The sequence below is a fragment of the Ambystoma mexicanum genome, chromosome 1p, assembly GCF_040938575.1.
Source record: "Ambystoma mexicanum isolate Mex_15411 chromosome 1p, UKY_AmexF1_1, whole genome shotgun sequence".
Classification (NCBI taxonomy): Eukaryota; Metazoa; Chordata; class Amphibia; order Caudata; family Ambystomatidae; genus Ambystoma; species Ambystoma mexicanum.
This window is the reverse complement of record NC_090921.1, coordinates 601869095-601884580: the sequence shown is the minus strand read 5'-3', so window position 1 is coordinate 601884580 and position 15486 is coordinate 601869095. Positions and strand designations below refer to the sequence as shown.

Sequence of the window (15486 nt, the reverse complement as noted above, 5' to 3'; positions counted from 1 at the left end):
ATGCAGAAAAGGAAAGCCAAAGCACATCTGAACTCTTAGTTCACCCTGTACCTAAAAGATCTAAGATTGGAAAAAAGAAAACTTGAAACCCTGTGGAAATTTTCCCCGACGGAAGGTAACAAAACCAACCTGGTCAGCCTAGCTACCTTCTACAAAAAAGAAAGAATTTGCACCAGACAAGAATCATACAATGAGAGGATTAATAAAGCTAGATCAAGCAGCAAGGAATAATTCACCATTCTAAGGGAGATGGAAACACCCACGCCCCTGACAGATGAGTGCCTTAAGTACAAACTCTGGTGCACTAATATCCAGAATGCCCTAGCGAATAAAATAAAATCTCTCTCCTACAAAGTAAAATTGCAAGTAATTGCAAGTAAAAAAGCCAGTCTACCTAACCTAGACAAGTACAACCTAGCTCCAGATCCATCCAACAAACCATCACATCACTTCAGCTTCTCTCGAGTCTCCTGCTACGAGGTAGAAAAAATCATCTCCTCCCCCTTACCTTCTAATTGTCAAGGAGACAGTTGCCAGGCACAATTAATTAAAGATGCTGCTAGAGACCTGTCACCTTTTATCACTAAATGAATCAACTCTTCCTTCACATCAAATACTGTCCCCAGTAACCTAAAGGATTCTTGGGTCTTAGCCCTACTCAAAAAACAGTCATTGGACACCTTAATTCCCTCTAACTACACGCCGATTACTACCGTACTATACTTACTTAAGATCATTGATAAAGTGGCCTATACCCAAATACAGGAGTTCCAGCAAAGTGGGGGGCCATGTGGAAAAAAGTATACTATTGAGCATCATGCGTAAGAAGGGGAAAAATGTTAACTTGTATAAAGGCTCATTCAGGGGCTGTAAGGGTTTGGCGTGGACGGGGAGGGTCTGCTGGCAGGCGATGTACGAGTAAGACTAGCTGGCGAGGAAGGGATAAGGCTGGCACCAGTGCCGGTAATGCGATTGTAGTATGAACAGAAGTTAGGGCCAGCAGGGCAACAGGTAAGTAATCACAGGGGACTGTGATACGTGGATTGTGGATGCATTATAGAGTATTGTTAGGTATGCACGGTTCTCGCACCGAATGCATTTTAAAGCATGTTTACGGGAATGTCCGCGGTAGTGTAGCAGCAATTCACGGGGCATGGAGAGGCAAGTATTATGGATTGGCAGGGAGCAGGAGATGCGGTCGGATGGCCAAGACCACAAACTCGGGTTTGGCATTACAGAATCCTGGTCGGCACCATATTAGAAAGGGTGGGCTGCCGATATTAGGTTTGTAGGGGCTGCGGTACAGGAGATTTGCGGTCACCGTGTGACTTTCGTGGCGAGGGCACGCCCAGCGGCAGCACATGGGAGGGAGTGCGCCCTGGGGCGGCAGGTAACGTGTAAGTGCGAATGGGGGAGACAAATGTTTTATTATAATTAAACAAGTGCCCCTTTGTCTGCGCAGCAGGCCATGGTGCACCCCCACGTCGGGTGAGCTGCCCGAGAGCATGGGGCAAGGACCACTGAAAAGAAATACTCTTTTCATATGGAGCGGTGGGGATGTGCGCCGCTGGGAGTGGGACTGTGCTGCCGTACAAGAACTGGGCCTGCGTGCATGGTGCATTAAGGACACTAACATTTGAATGTACCAGGGGTTGTGGCGGGCGAACGCGCCAACGCAGGAGGCATGGCGGGCGCCACCCCTTAGTGGGGTTTGACCAGCCAACCTCCTCCACCTCCTCCGAAGATGGGGGGCGGGCTAAAGGAAGGAAGGGCCCACCCTGCACAATGGGGGGGACAACACAGGAAGGACTGGGGGCAGAGAAACAAGCAAGGGCCTATAAAAGCCTGAGGCAAACAAACTCCGTCCTCTACTTCACCTCCGAAAGAAATCTACTAGCAAAGGAACAGTTTGGATTTCGAAAGGAGCATGCAACGACTCATCAGCTACTGAGAGTGGTGGACACCATCAGCCACGGATTCAACATCAAGAAGTCCACAGGAATCGTCTTCCTGGATGTCGCCAAAGCATTCGACCAAGTCTGGCAAAAGGGACTGCTGCACAAGATGATTGGCCTGGGATTTCCGAACTACCTGGTGAAGACGATTGCAAGCTACCTGGGAGGCCGCACCTTCCATGTCGCCATGCGGTCTGAGATGTCCTCTTCACATCCCATCCGAGCAGGCGTGCCACAGGGATCGAACCTCGGACCCTTCCTGTTCAACCTCTTCACCAACGACATCCCGACAGATCTCCACAAGACGAACCTGGCGCTGTATGCAGATGATGTTGCAGTAATCTCCCAGTCTTTCAGCGAAAAGGAAGTGGCGAAGAACCTGCAAGCTTCATTGGATACCATTGCAAAGTGGTACAGCGACTGGCGGATAGAACTCAACACCAGCAAGACAACTGCAACGCTGTTCACCAGAAAGAAGATCAAGGAGCACCCACACATCAGCCTCAACGGGGAGACCATCAAATGGGAGAGCAGCAGCCGCTACCTCGGTGTGACCCTGGACAGCAAACTCAACTGGGAAAGCCACATTGAGAATACTCAGCAGAAGGCAACAGGAAAGATGGCAGCACTGTACCCACTCCTGAAGAGCAAGTCCATGCCACTCCGGACAAAGATCAACGTCTACAAGGCGATCATCAGACCAACCCTGATTTATGCCTCCCCAGCATGGATGACCTGCCATGAGCGACACCGCAAGAGTCTTCAGATAGTCCAGAACAAGGCCCTGCGGATATCGTCCAGAGCACCAATCTTCACAAGGATAGCAGACTTTCACAGAGACCTGGACATCGAGATGTTGGATGAACATCTAGCGAAGCTGAGTAAGAACTTCGGCCAAGAACTGGATCAGAACCCGAACCCTCTGATCAGAAGACTCACTGCCACCACTGCAAACCCCTTCGACCGCTACCCGCGGCCCATCACTGCAAAGACCCTGTGAAACCAGCCCTACTGTGACAAGACCACACAGACCAAGAAGAATACAAACCCACGACTACACACCCAACCCGAGAAGATGGAGTAATGAGGCTCAAGCCTCGGTATCCAAAAAATCACCGCTGATGGATAACAATCTATCAGCAAGAAGAAGAACAAGCGAGACTCCGTCCTCTTTCCCTCACGGCATCCTGTTCAAGAAGAGATCTTTGGAATTTCTCCCTTTAGAAGACGTGGCTGTTCCAGGTGTGGTGTAGGAGTTTGGGCATTGGTGATCCAGGAGTTCCAGCTGCATCGGGTTTCTGTTCCAGCCGGAAAGAAAGGTAACGTAATGCTGGGAAGACTTGTATGCGGACCAGCCGTGTTTATTGAAGAGACCGGCGGGCGTTTTCAAAGGTAGAATAATGTTTATCAGGAGTGCGTTAGGAGTAGTTAGGAGGGTGGGGGTATTGCTAAAATTGTTGTTTGACGCAGGCGGGGTTATGTGCGCGGGAGAAGGGGGGAAGTGCACGGCTCAGGCAGCAGGGGCGAAGGAACGCCCCGGCATGGCACGGAACGGAACGAGGGGCGACGTTATTCTCCCAACATGGTGTCCGTCGGTTGCCTGTTGTTTTTTCAATTCAGGGAGGGGGGCTGGAGAGAAGGGATGCGTGTCCAGGAGTGGTATTTATTTTCTTAAAAAGTGTTGCACGTGATGCTTCATCGTCCACAGTACCGAATGGGCGGGTTCTTTGTGTTGACTGGGCTGCCTTACATGGAGAGGCCGCTGTAGGTTGCAGATTGCGGCCGCTGCGCAACAATTATTAGGGAGATTTATGGATGGGCTCAGGGTTGGCTGCCGGCTTTTGTTTGTTTGAGCATCGTTGATTTCCGATATTGCACAATATGGAAAAGGAGTCATAACGCTGATACACGTTATGTTTCCTGCAATACAGGAAACCGAGGTGCGGTGAAGGTTTATCAATGGTTTATATGCCAATAATTGATATTGTATGCATGGTGCACGTCGAGCAGTGGATGTATAAATTGCATTGCGGGAAGTGCAATGCAGCGTGAACCTCTATGGGGGAAATCGCCATTTCTAATGGGGCGCCACACGGTATGGCAGTACAGGTCACACGCACAGCAGAGAGTCCATTTGTTGTATGTGCGGCTTCGTGTGTCTGCTTTGCATCCGCCGGCTATTCCTGAATTATCATCGCCCACTATGTGTGTCTGGTCAAGGAGAGGCTACTGTCCCGCCTTTCTACACAGGCTGGTAGAATGTTTGTTCTAGCTCGATCCTTTGCCTCGCAGCCTGCAGGGGGGCGGTTAAGGGCTCGGTCAATTTTACATATTTAGAGAGAACAAATTAGAAAACAAGGTGAAAACAAAGGTCTACAAGGGAAGTTGGGGGGGACCGAGATGAAGGTATGGTGGCACAAGCAGGGTTGCCAAAGAAACAGGGGGGTGGGGGATAACGGAAGGAAGGATACAAAGTGGGATGTGGGGGGTCAAAAATGGGCTTGAGGGGTGGTAAGAGGGAACCAGGGGGGTACAAGGTTCAAGGAGGTGAAGAGGGGTGGCAAGCGCAAGGCTGGGGGGGCAAACAGACAGGGTTACTTGGGGGAAGACGAGAGAACGGGGGTGGGAGTCTTCGGGGTGAATGGAGCTCAGGGAACTGTAGGGGGAGAAAGATGGGGGGGCACAATGATAAAGAACATGGCACCACGATAGGGGAGGAGAAAGCCAGGGAGAGGGAGGGTTAGGGCTAGGGATTACGGAACCTGACGGGGGTGAGGGCACTGGGTAAGACCTTGGAGGAGGGCCTAGGGGGAGGGCACTGGGAGCACGAGTACTAAGGTGATGCCCTGCCCGGGGGACAGTAAGCCGGAATGGGGACACCTGGGGCCCGAAGCTTGGAGGCAGGGCTAAGATAGAAGCGGCACTGTTGGGATGGGATCACAGAGTAGAGTAGAAATGTGCGCTAGGATAGCTGGACATCGCAAAGCAATGACTTTATAGGTAGGGAGAAACATGTTAGTCGGCACCGGAAGGTGGTGTCGATAGAAAATGTGATGGGGTGTGAGTGCTCTGTTGGGGCACCGGTAAATGGTGTCTGTATAGGAACCTACGTAATAGCTAGGCACCAGGTGGCTGCCTGCTTTAGCTAGAACCAGGACATAGGACACCGGGAAGAGTGTCGGGAGGGTTAGAAACAGGTACCTTAGCGCAAAAGGGGGGAAATGTCTAGAAGTGTGATACAAGGTAACATCAAATGGCCATGGGTAGAGAGAAGCTGGCAGCAAGGGCCGGGCTCAACCGGAAGCGTCTACCAGACGCAGACAGTATGGGAAGGGGGGGCATACCTAGGAAGCCTCACACGGCGTAGAAGAACCCGTGGTGTGGCGGATTAACGGATCACCTGTAAGATAACTCCTTGACTTTATGCAAATAAAGCTGCTGTGGCATTAAGACTTCCAACTTTACAATTTGTCATGTTGTTATTCTAGTAAATACATCACTGCCGGGTACAGGTGGGGAAGGGGGAGTGGGAGGGGAGTGGCTGGGCAGGGTGCGGGAGGAGGGGGAGGCGCGCCCATGGGATACCCCCGCTATGGCGGGCGAACGCGCCAACACAGGAGGCATGGCGGGCGCCGCCCCTTAATGGGGGTTGCCCAGCCAACCTCCTCCCCCTCCTCCGAAGATGGGGGGCGGGCTAAAGGAGGGAAGGGCCCACGCTGCACAATGGGGGAGACAACACAGGAAGGACTGGGGGCAGGGAAACAAGCAAGGGTCTATAAAAGCCCGAGGCAAACAAACACCATCCTCTTTCCCTCGCGGCATCCTGTTCAAGAAGAGATCTTTGGAATTTCCCGCCCTCCTGCCCAAATTCCAAAGTTTGAACTAACTTGTCTTGTCTTTTGTATTTCAGGTCGCCCAGCGGAGTTACATTACGATCCCTTTAGCAAAGTACTGGGAGGCCCATAGGGGAATGCTCAGCCAACAGCTTAGATACTACGACGCCCAAGAGTAACAGACTCGGGTAAGGCCCTGGGGAAAAATGGGAGGGTTTAGGGGGCTTGGAAGCCATTCCAACTCCAAAAATGCGGGAGGGGGTGGACAGAAAAAATTGGAAAACAAGGTGAAAACAAAGGTCTACAAGGGAAGTTGGGGGGGACCGAGATGAAGGTATGGTGGCACAAGCAGGATTGCCAAAGAAACAGGGGGGGAGGGATAACGGAAGGAAGGATACAAAGGGGGATGTGGGGGATCAAAATTGGGCTTGAGGGGTGGTAAGAGGGAACCGGGGGGTACAAGTTTCAAGGAGGTGAAGAGGGGGGGGCAAGCGCAAGGCTGGGGGGCAAACAGATAGGGTTACTTGGGGGAAGACGAGAGAACGAGGGTGGAAGTCTTCGGGGTGAATGGAGCTCAGGGATCTGTAGGGGGAGAAAGATGGGGGGGGCACAATGATAAAGAACATGGCACCACGAGAGGGGAGGAGCAAGCCGGGGAGAGGGAGGGTTAGGGCTAGGGATTACGGAACCTGACGGGGGTGAGGGCGCTGGGTAAGACCTTGGAGGAGGGCCTAGGGGGAGGGCACTGGGAGCATGGGTACTAAGGCGATGCCCTGCCTGGGGGACAGTAAGCCGGAATGGGGACACCTGGGGCCCGAAGCTTGGAGGCAGGGCTAGGGTAGAAGCGGCACTGTTGGGATGGGAGCACAGAGTAGAGTAGAAATCTGCGTTAGGATAGCTGGACATCGCAAAGCGATGACTCTATAGGTAGGGAGAAATGTGTTAGTCGGCACCGGAAGGTGGTGTCGATAGAAAATGTGATGGGGTGCGAGTGCTGTGTTGGGGCACCGGTAAATGGTGTCTGTATAGGAACCTACGTAATAGCTAGGCACCAGGAGGCTGCCTGTTTTAGCTAGAACCAGGACATAGGACACCGGGAAGAGTGTCGGGGGGGGTTAGAAACAGGTACCTTAGCACAAAAGGGGGGAAATGTCTAGAAGTGCGATACAAGGTAACTTATCAAATGGCCATGGGTAGAGAGAAGCTGGCAGCAAGGGCCGGGCTCAACCGGAAGCGTCTACCAGACGCAGACGGTATGGGGAGAGGGGGCATACCTAGGAAGCCTCACACGGCGTAGAAGAACCTGTGGTGTGGTGGATTAACGGATCGCCTGTAAGATAACTCCTTGACTTTATGCAAATAAAAATGCTGTGGCATTAAGACTTCCAACTTTACAATTTGTCATGCTGTTATTCCAGTAAATACATCACTGCTGGGTACAGGTGGGAGAGGGGGAGGGGCGTGGCCGGGCACAGGCAGGCCGGCCAGGGACAGAGTGCGGGAGGAGGGGGAGGTGCGGCCATGGGATGGTTTGAGCCCAGTGTTCATACAAAGCAGGGGGATTTCGGAGAAGTTGCTAAAGCTGGACGTGTGTCATGCTGTTACTGCCAAACACGCAAGGAATTACTTTACAAAGCACACAAAAATAGTTGGTACCGGGTTACGTAATGCCCACTTGCCCATTAGGATTATGGTTGAGTTTCGAGCGAGACATGTTTGATTATGGTTTGCCTACGTTAGGGCAAGTGGAGGAGTTAATGGCAATTTGGCCCGTTGTTGGGGGAGATGGCCTCAGTGCGGTGGGTTCAGCATGCAAATCTGGTGGTAAAACTTTGGACAAATGTGTTGGTCTCATGTGAGCGCCCAATATTGAGCGCGACAATATTTATGGCTGCAACTGTTACATTATAATGTTTATCATGATTAGATAATGGGCAAGAATAGTAGTAGCCGATGACAGCCGAGCGGATCTCCAGTGCTCGGGTTCTCCCTTTTGTGGGGTGCAGTCAGCATGGTGGTTGCTTGGCAGAGGGACGCTGCGCTGCGTGTTTAAGAGCAGACTGTATTCAAACACCCAGCGATCCCTGGGCCGCATGTGGCCGCACTTTGGTAGGTCTGCAACAGTAAGCTTCGGACCACAGCTACCAGAATGCATTGGGGGGACCCACAGTAGGCAGGAGAAACCGTGTGTCATGTTGCGTTACTGCAAAGGTCGGGGGCTGAACACGACCGTATCCTCTGCCAGTATCCCATTGCTAATGTCGCCAGCACTCCATTCTTGTCACGGATATATTGATTGTTGACTGCCCAATAAGTGCCATAAGCAAGATATGTGCCTAGAACCAATATATTCTGTGCGTTGTTAGTTGTCTAGCAGCCTCTCAACTAGACTATGAACCCAGATCTAGTAACCTGAACCTGTACTGGTAGTACAATGTACAACTTGCTACTAGACATTCTGATCCTGTTGGCTCTTATCTCTCGCGAACGGACGTTGCCTGCGGGTGAATTTAGCACATTACAAGAGTGCACTAACTGCCTTGATCCCCCAGAACACTGTTGCAACGCTAAATGCCTACATGCTGTTACCAACCTATAACCTTACGAACATATCCTACTTTGCTCTTGTAAAAATACTGTTTGCTGTACACCTAGTCAACTGTACTCACCTGTATGCCTACCTCCCTACCTATTCACGTATGCTTACTCTGAACCACAGCCCTCAGCTAACCCATATACTGAGTGTACACCAGCCTACTTTGATCATAGTGTGCACGCCAGCCAATTTGGGACGGGCCCACTACCAATGTCGAATTTTCCTATTGCCAGCACCCTAGCCAATGCTGAATTTGCTTATTGCCAGTACCCTAGGCAATGTTGAATTTGCCTATTGCCAGCACTCTAGCCAATGTCGAATTTGCCTATTGCCAGCACTCTAGCCAATGTCGAATTTGCCTATTGTCAGCACCCTAGCCAATGTCGAATTTGCTTATTGCCAGTACCCTAGTCAGACCTACAGGCCAGGTACCTTAGCTGCACTCCAACAGCCTCCCACCATGCTAATTAGGCTCACCTTCATCATGTTCCCCTTTTGTGTCATGCAAGATAGTGTACCTTACAGTGGAAACAACTAGATAGCTTACAATAGCAGCCTAGCCAAACTTGCATGCCCTAGACACGTCCCCTTAACTTGGCCTACACCATTCTTGCCCATTACGCCACCCTTCCTATTAAGCACCCATCAAGCACCCATCAAGCCCACACCACAGGCGACAGAGACCATTTAGTTGACACTCTAGCCCACCTCATCACTAACAGAACCAAGTGTTTCCATCTAAGACCTAGTCCTACATGCCCTGCCCTTGGCGCCAGTCGCAACCAGAACCACCTTAAATCCACTACCAAGCTCTCTGTGACCATCGACTGAGTAAGCACACTCACCACCATCCCCAACCTGTCTGACGGTAATAACAGACTAGGCACAGACTCCCCCATTTGAATAGCAACCCAACAGCCAAACCCCACACCAAGACCAAAAATAAAAGTACAGCCTCTAACCTCTCCAAACCACTACCTCTAAAAGGAGCACTACTAAATGTCAGGTCCCTTGTCGTCCATGCCACAGAGATCGCTGACATCATCCTGACCAACAACCTTGACTTCTTTGCTGTAACAAAAACTTGGCTGCACGATGCAGCAGGCCCCTTCCTAACCCTAGCTATTCCCAACAACTATGCCATCATTAGAGCCGATAGACCCAATGCTCGAGGAGGAGGTGTAGCCATCATCTTCAAATCCTCTCTAGACATCAGATCAGTCACCTTACCCCCACTAAAATCATGTGAACATCTTACAGTCAAGCTTCAAACATCTCCCAAAAGTACAATTACTATTCACATAATTTATAGGCCCCCAGGGACTCTGGGATCCTTCGAAGAAGACATCACTTCTCTAGTAGCTGATAATTCTAAACCCTCAGCACAAATCATCATCCTCTGTGATTTCAACCTTGGCTACAACGACCCCAATGACCCCTCAGCCTCCGCCCTGGCCAATGCACTAGCTGAGCATGGCTTCACACAACTCAGCTCTCAATCTACCCATCAGAAATACAGGATTCTTGATTGGGTAGCTGCCCACAACTGTAATATTACCTGCAAGGACTCCTTACATCTTGTATGGACTGATCAGCATCTCCTCTTGCTAGATATCAATATCAACAAACTAGAGCCCAAAAAATCCCCTATTGCAGCAGCCTGTCCCACTAGGAATAAGCGCAACATCACTGCTGAAGCCTTAAAACCCATGGTAGTCCCCATACTTAACGCACTACCTGTCACAGATGACCTGAACCTATTAATCAACACCTACAACGAGTACATGTCCAAAGCCATCAATACTATCGCCACACTGAAAATGTGCAAAGGGAAGCCCAGAGCACACCTGAACTCCTGGTACATCCCTGAACTCAAATTGCTCAGGTTAAAAAACAGAAAATTATAGACACTGTGTGGAAAACCACACCCTCTACTAAAAACAGATCCAATCTCACTAATATCACATCCTTATACAAAAATGTGATAATACGTACCAAAAAAGAAACCTTCAACTCCGGGTTAAACCAGGCAGGATCCAGCACCAGAGAATTATTTAACATTCTCAAGGAACTAGAAAACCCTAATCCTCCTGCAGATACTTGTACGAAGGACAAACCTTGGTGCACTAGCATCCAGAACGCCCATGACAACAAAATCACGGGGCTCCAAACTAAAATAGAGAACAAACGACAACAACTTACCTGTAGCAAGACCACTACCACCAGCCCAGTCACGCCACTTCCCATCGACATGAACTCAGGCTTCACATTCAATAAGGTAACCATACCCAAAGTACAAAAAATTATAACCTCTCTGAAACCATCCAATTGTAAAGGGGACAGCTGCCCTGCTCAGATCATAAAAGATGCAGCCAGAGATCTATCCCCCTTCATTACCAAACTAATAAACCTATCATTTACCAGCAACTCAGTCCCAAGCAATTTGAAACAATCATGGGTTCTCCCACTTCTAAAAAAACAATCATTTGGACCGTCTATACCCACCAATTACAGACCTATCACCACCGTCCCGTTCCATCTGAAAATCCTAGATAGAGTTGCCTACTTGCAAATTCAAGACTTCTTAGAGACAAACCAACTACTAGGAATACGTCAATCTGGCTTTAGAGCTCAACACGGAACAGAAACGGCCTTTGTTGACCTCAACAGTCAGATTGATAAACTAAAAGATAAAGGCAGTACCGCCATCCTACTTCTTTTAGATCTCTCAGCAGCCTTCGACTTGGTTGACCATAAAATTCTTTGCAACCACTTGTCATCAGCAGCAGACTTCTCCCTCTCTGCTGTCACGTGGATACAATCCTTCCTTTCGTAGAAATGATGCGAAGACTTGCGAGCAAACTAAAAAATGGATACCCTAGACGACTAGCGAACAAAAAGAGTAAGATTAAGCTCTCCTTAAATCAGAGAAATTGGAAACTCGAAATAAAAAACAAAAAAACAACAATTTAACAAGATATGATACGACATGATATGATAGTTGATTTATATAGCACCTATACACAATATGTTCCAAAGCTCGAGGCAAGCGAGGGAACAAAGAAAAATACAATGACATTCTTAGGTCATGAACAGCAGTGGGGCACCCGCACTCAAACAACTCATAATGTTTGGCCAGGATGGCGCACGCATCCACATCCTTACATTAGTGCATGAGCAGGTCAAGGGACCTGGGAAAACCGTGAGAGGTTGCTGAATATGACGGTGCAGGGGCATAACCTTGATTCACCTCGGGGCATGTGGTGGGAGGAGGGACAACTTGCAGTCAACATCCCAATTGGTACAGGCATGCAGGACACAAGTGCTAGGGTGGCAATACCATCACTTTATCCTAAGAAGGATAAAGGTGAGCTTCAGGACGGTGGCATGTAATGCACTGATATGAGAATCCAATGAGGCATGACCTAAGGTTTTAGTTAAAGGTAATTACTGGATTTAATGATCAAAATTCTAGAATTATAGGGTGAGAAGGAGCCCCCAAGCCCCAAGGGCATGTGGCACCGTGCAAATAGGTGTAGTAAGGCCAAATGCAATCACGAGTGTAGGTTGCAACAGGGGCTGGTACCAAGCGCAACAGCCACACAACAAAGAGTGCCATTGGTTGCCATTACAAAGTATAGTTAACCAACTTTAGAGTGTAATTATCAAAACCTGAAGCTCAACGAAATAGAATGCCTTTGCAAAACATCCTCTAGCAACTCCATCAAAGAGGAAGGAATTAGAAAACCACAACAATCTTTCTAAAGAGAAGTAACACAAATGCATATGCCAGTGGCGACAGCAGCTGCTTAGCGGTGTGTACTTGGGAGGATCCGCCCTTAAGCTCTTTACCAAAGACAAAATGTTGTGACTAGCCGGCCATTGTGAATAAAAGAAGGATAAGATTTTGTGTGCGAGACAAGAGCAAAAGTAGAACCGAGGCGGAAATTGCAAATATAAACGTAGGTAGATATTATAGTAAATGTTGAGGTTAAAGTTAGCAGCTTAAATGTTGATACAAGTCAAAGCCAATATCAGTTGCTGGGGGGTGGGGAGTTGTGTGTGTGTGTGTGTGTGCGTGCGTCCGTGCGCGTGCGTGCGTGTGTGTGTGTATGTAGAGAATGGATGGGTGATCATTTAAGATGTGTCAATGTTTGTGTTTTCAGTCTAGGATTTCTATACGAATGCATTTTTTTCAATGGAGGTATATATGGCTTGAGTGTTACAGCTACACCGGGGCTTTTACCAAATACCATGATGTTTTTCGTGTGTTTTGCTTTCTTGTCCCAAAAAGTCACTCACTCAAGTGCAATTAAAACTCTTAAAAGTGTCCCTTTTTGATAGCTATCAATACACTGAGTCTCACCTGCTCTCACTCTCCTGCCTGTCAGTCCCGCCTTAGCCCTCCTTGTGCTAATCAATGATTCTGAATTCATTTCACTTCTCTTTAGAAACTTTTTTTGTGGCTTTCTAGTTCCTTCCTCTCTGCTGGTGTCGCTCCAGGATGCTTTGCAAATGACCCACTCCTACAGTGCCTACAGAACTCCCTGTCCATGGAAGTCCTGATCTACAGGGAGTTCTGTAGGCACTTTAGGAGTGGGTCATTTGCAAAGCATCTTGGAGCGAGAAAAGCAGAGAGAAAGCAACTAGAAAACCTCAAACATATGTCTAGATAGAAGTGAAATAAATTCACTGTGGTATGCTATACTCTGGATTGACACTTGTAGAATGACCTTTTGCCATAGGGATGGATGACTGTATTTCATTATTGATGCTTGAATGTGAACTAGATCAAGTTAGGGACAGAAGTGACTAATGAAGAGCTAGTTCTTAAGTATTTCCCTAAAACTTGAAAAGTGACATTTTCCTGAGGAAAAGTGCAATAGAGTTCCAAATATGAGTTGTCAGAAAGTGAAAGATTTACCGCCAGCACGTGATTTTTAACATTTTTATTCACTCATCTGAAAGCCTTAGGGAGGCCTAAACGTGCTATTTGTTTTGTTTAACAGTGAAGTTTGTCAAACAGAAAAGTAGATCCCTCTCCAAAAAGGCCCCATGTGATATGCACACAGTGTTTAGCCTTTGTCGAGTTGAGACTGGGGACCAGTGCAGGTCTGTAATAAAGAAGGAACAATAGATTCCTCCATCTTGCAGCTGTGGTGGTATGGGCCCCATTCTGGAGATTCTGCAGTTGTTGTAATATAGCAGTGGGTATACTGACATAGATACTATTGGCACAGTCATTTCTGGACAGGACCAACAAAAGAATTACAGAGATGTTCTGTGCCTCTTCACGTAAAGGCATTTTGTGGCAAAAGCAAATTCAGTATAAAAACGAGGTGACATTTTCTGTGGTAAAAACACATCGAAACAACACAGACAGCCTACTTGAAACCTGCTAGGTCGTTCACCTGTGTAGCTGATAGGGAAAGCTGCCGGAGAGAGAGCTCCCAGAGATTAGGATGAGGCCCAACGAGTAGGAGCCAAAGGCCAGCAGTCAGGGAGGGAGACAAGAGGTGGATGCTCTATAGTCAGACCGTTTATAATGAGCTGTGCATCACCCCACATAATTCTATAGGTCTAAAAAGAGGCCCTGGAAACACATTTTCAAAGTGAACGCATATTGCACATTTTCAGCAGGCCCAAGATTTCTCCTATGAGCAAATGTGGAAATTAAATAAGATTCCAGACAAAAGAGACCCAGGGTGCAGAAGCCTACTGGGAAATATCCAGAGAGGACCATAGACATGAAAGAGGAGCAAAGAAAGGGCTGATCCCTATGCACCACTCATGCCACAGAAATTCTGCTCTATGGTAGACAGAGATATTGCTGAGCTATTATCCCTGAAGAAGGAAGCCATCGTGTCTAGGGAAAACCTATCTATGCCCAGACATTCCAGCCTAATATGAGGTCCTGATCAATGGTGTCAAATGCTGCAGATAATTCCAGCAGGGCCAGCGGTGTGGAATTCCCTACGTCCACATGGTTCTAGAGATCCTCCAGAACTGAAAGTAAAACAGACTCCGCTCCTCTGGCAGGCCGAAATCACACCTGAACTCAATCAAAGAGACTGAGTTTCAACTCAGGTCTGCAGCTGCAAGGTCACTGCATTTTCATGAACTTTTGCCACATAAGGTGTTCAAAATTGGATAATTAGAAACATCTCCAAAATTGACATTGGCTTTTTTAATAGTCGGGTGACCACAGCTTTCTTCGACATGGAAATGCTTTAGTTAATTAACTGAAGAGTGTATGTGCCAATGTATTAAATTGAGCCAATTACTTAAAAAGTGTGGCTGGGCTGCCATCTAGCAGTAAGCAAGAGCATTTGCTAAATATTGTATTTATTTATTTTATTTGAATTTTTGTTTAGTGCTACCCAGAGGGTCTCTGAGCACCTTCCATGGTTCAAAGTTTCAAAAGGTGGGAAGTGAAAACATAAGTTATAACATGTTTTCAGGGAAGTATAGGAAGATTAGGATAGACAAGTGATAGTGGAGGAGGGCAGGGGTATGTGTGGAACAATAGGTATGTTTTGAGGCTCTTTCTGAAAGTGGTAATGGAGCATGCAGCGCATAGGTGAAGAAGTAGGGTGTTCCATGCCCTGGGTGCCCATCGTGTAAATGCTTCTTTTTGTGTGCATGTGAGTTTGCAGATTGGAATGTGTAAAACGTGTTGGCTGGCTTGTCTTGTGTTTGTCTATGTGATGAGTTTGATTTTGAGTCCTTTGGAGACAGTTCTCTAGGGTATGGGTATCCAGTGGAGCTGGGCAAGAGCAGGGTGTGATGTGTGAATGTTTGGGTAAGTGGAGGATGAGTCTGGATGTAACATTCTATATGGCTTGCCGGGGGCAAGGGTGCTGTAGGGGAGTCCAATGAGAAGAGCATTTCATAGTTCAGCTTAGAGAGAACCAGTGCTTGCACTGTGGTGCGGAGGTCGTCAGGAGGAAGCATATGTCTGGTTTCGGTAGGAGGTATAGTTGGAGATTGCATGTTTTGGTGACAGCGGCTCTCGGGTGTGTGAAGGAAAGGTGGGGGTCAATGGTGAAGGAAAGGGATTTGACATGTGTGGAGAAGGATATGTGGGGGCTGTCCGTGGCGA

General features: G+C 48.2%; 1 protein-coding gene across 3 annotated transcripts in view; it reads left to right on the top strand.

The window, feature by feature from the left end:
• LOC138576543 (hepatic lectin-like) overlaps positions 1–15486 on the top strand; it is a 338738-nt gene that overhangs the window by 13341 nt on the left and 309911 nt on the right. The window contains exon 2 of one of the 3 annotated variants that reach the window (XM_069649564.1): positions 5866–5976. The exons of 1 other annotated variant lie outside the window; for it this stretch is intronic. The gene's annotated coding sequence lies outside the window, so the exon portion shown is untranslated. Of the gene's footprint in view, positions 1–5865; positions 5977–12178; positions 12347–15486 lie in introns of those variants that run through there. One more of the 3 variants, XM_069649563.1, reaches the window with a different exon arrangement.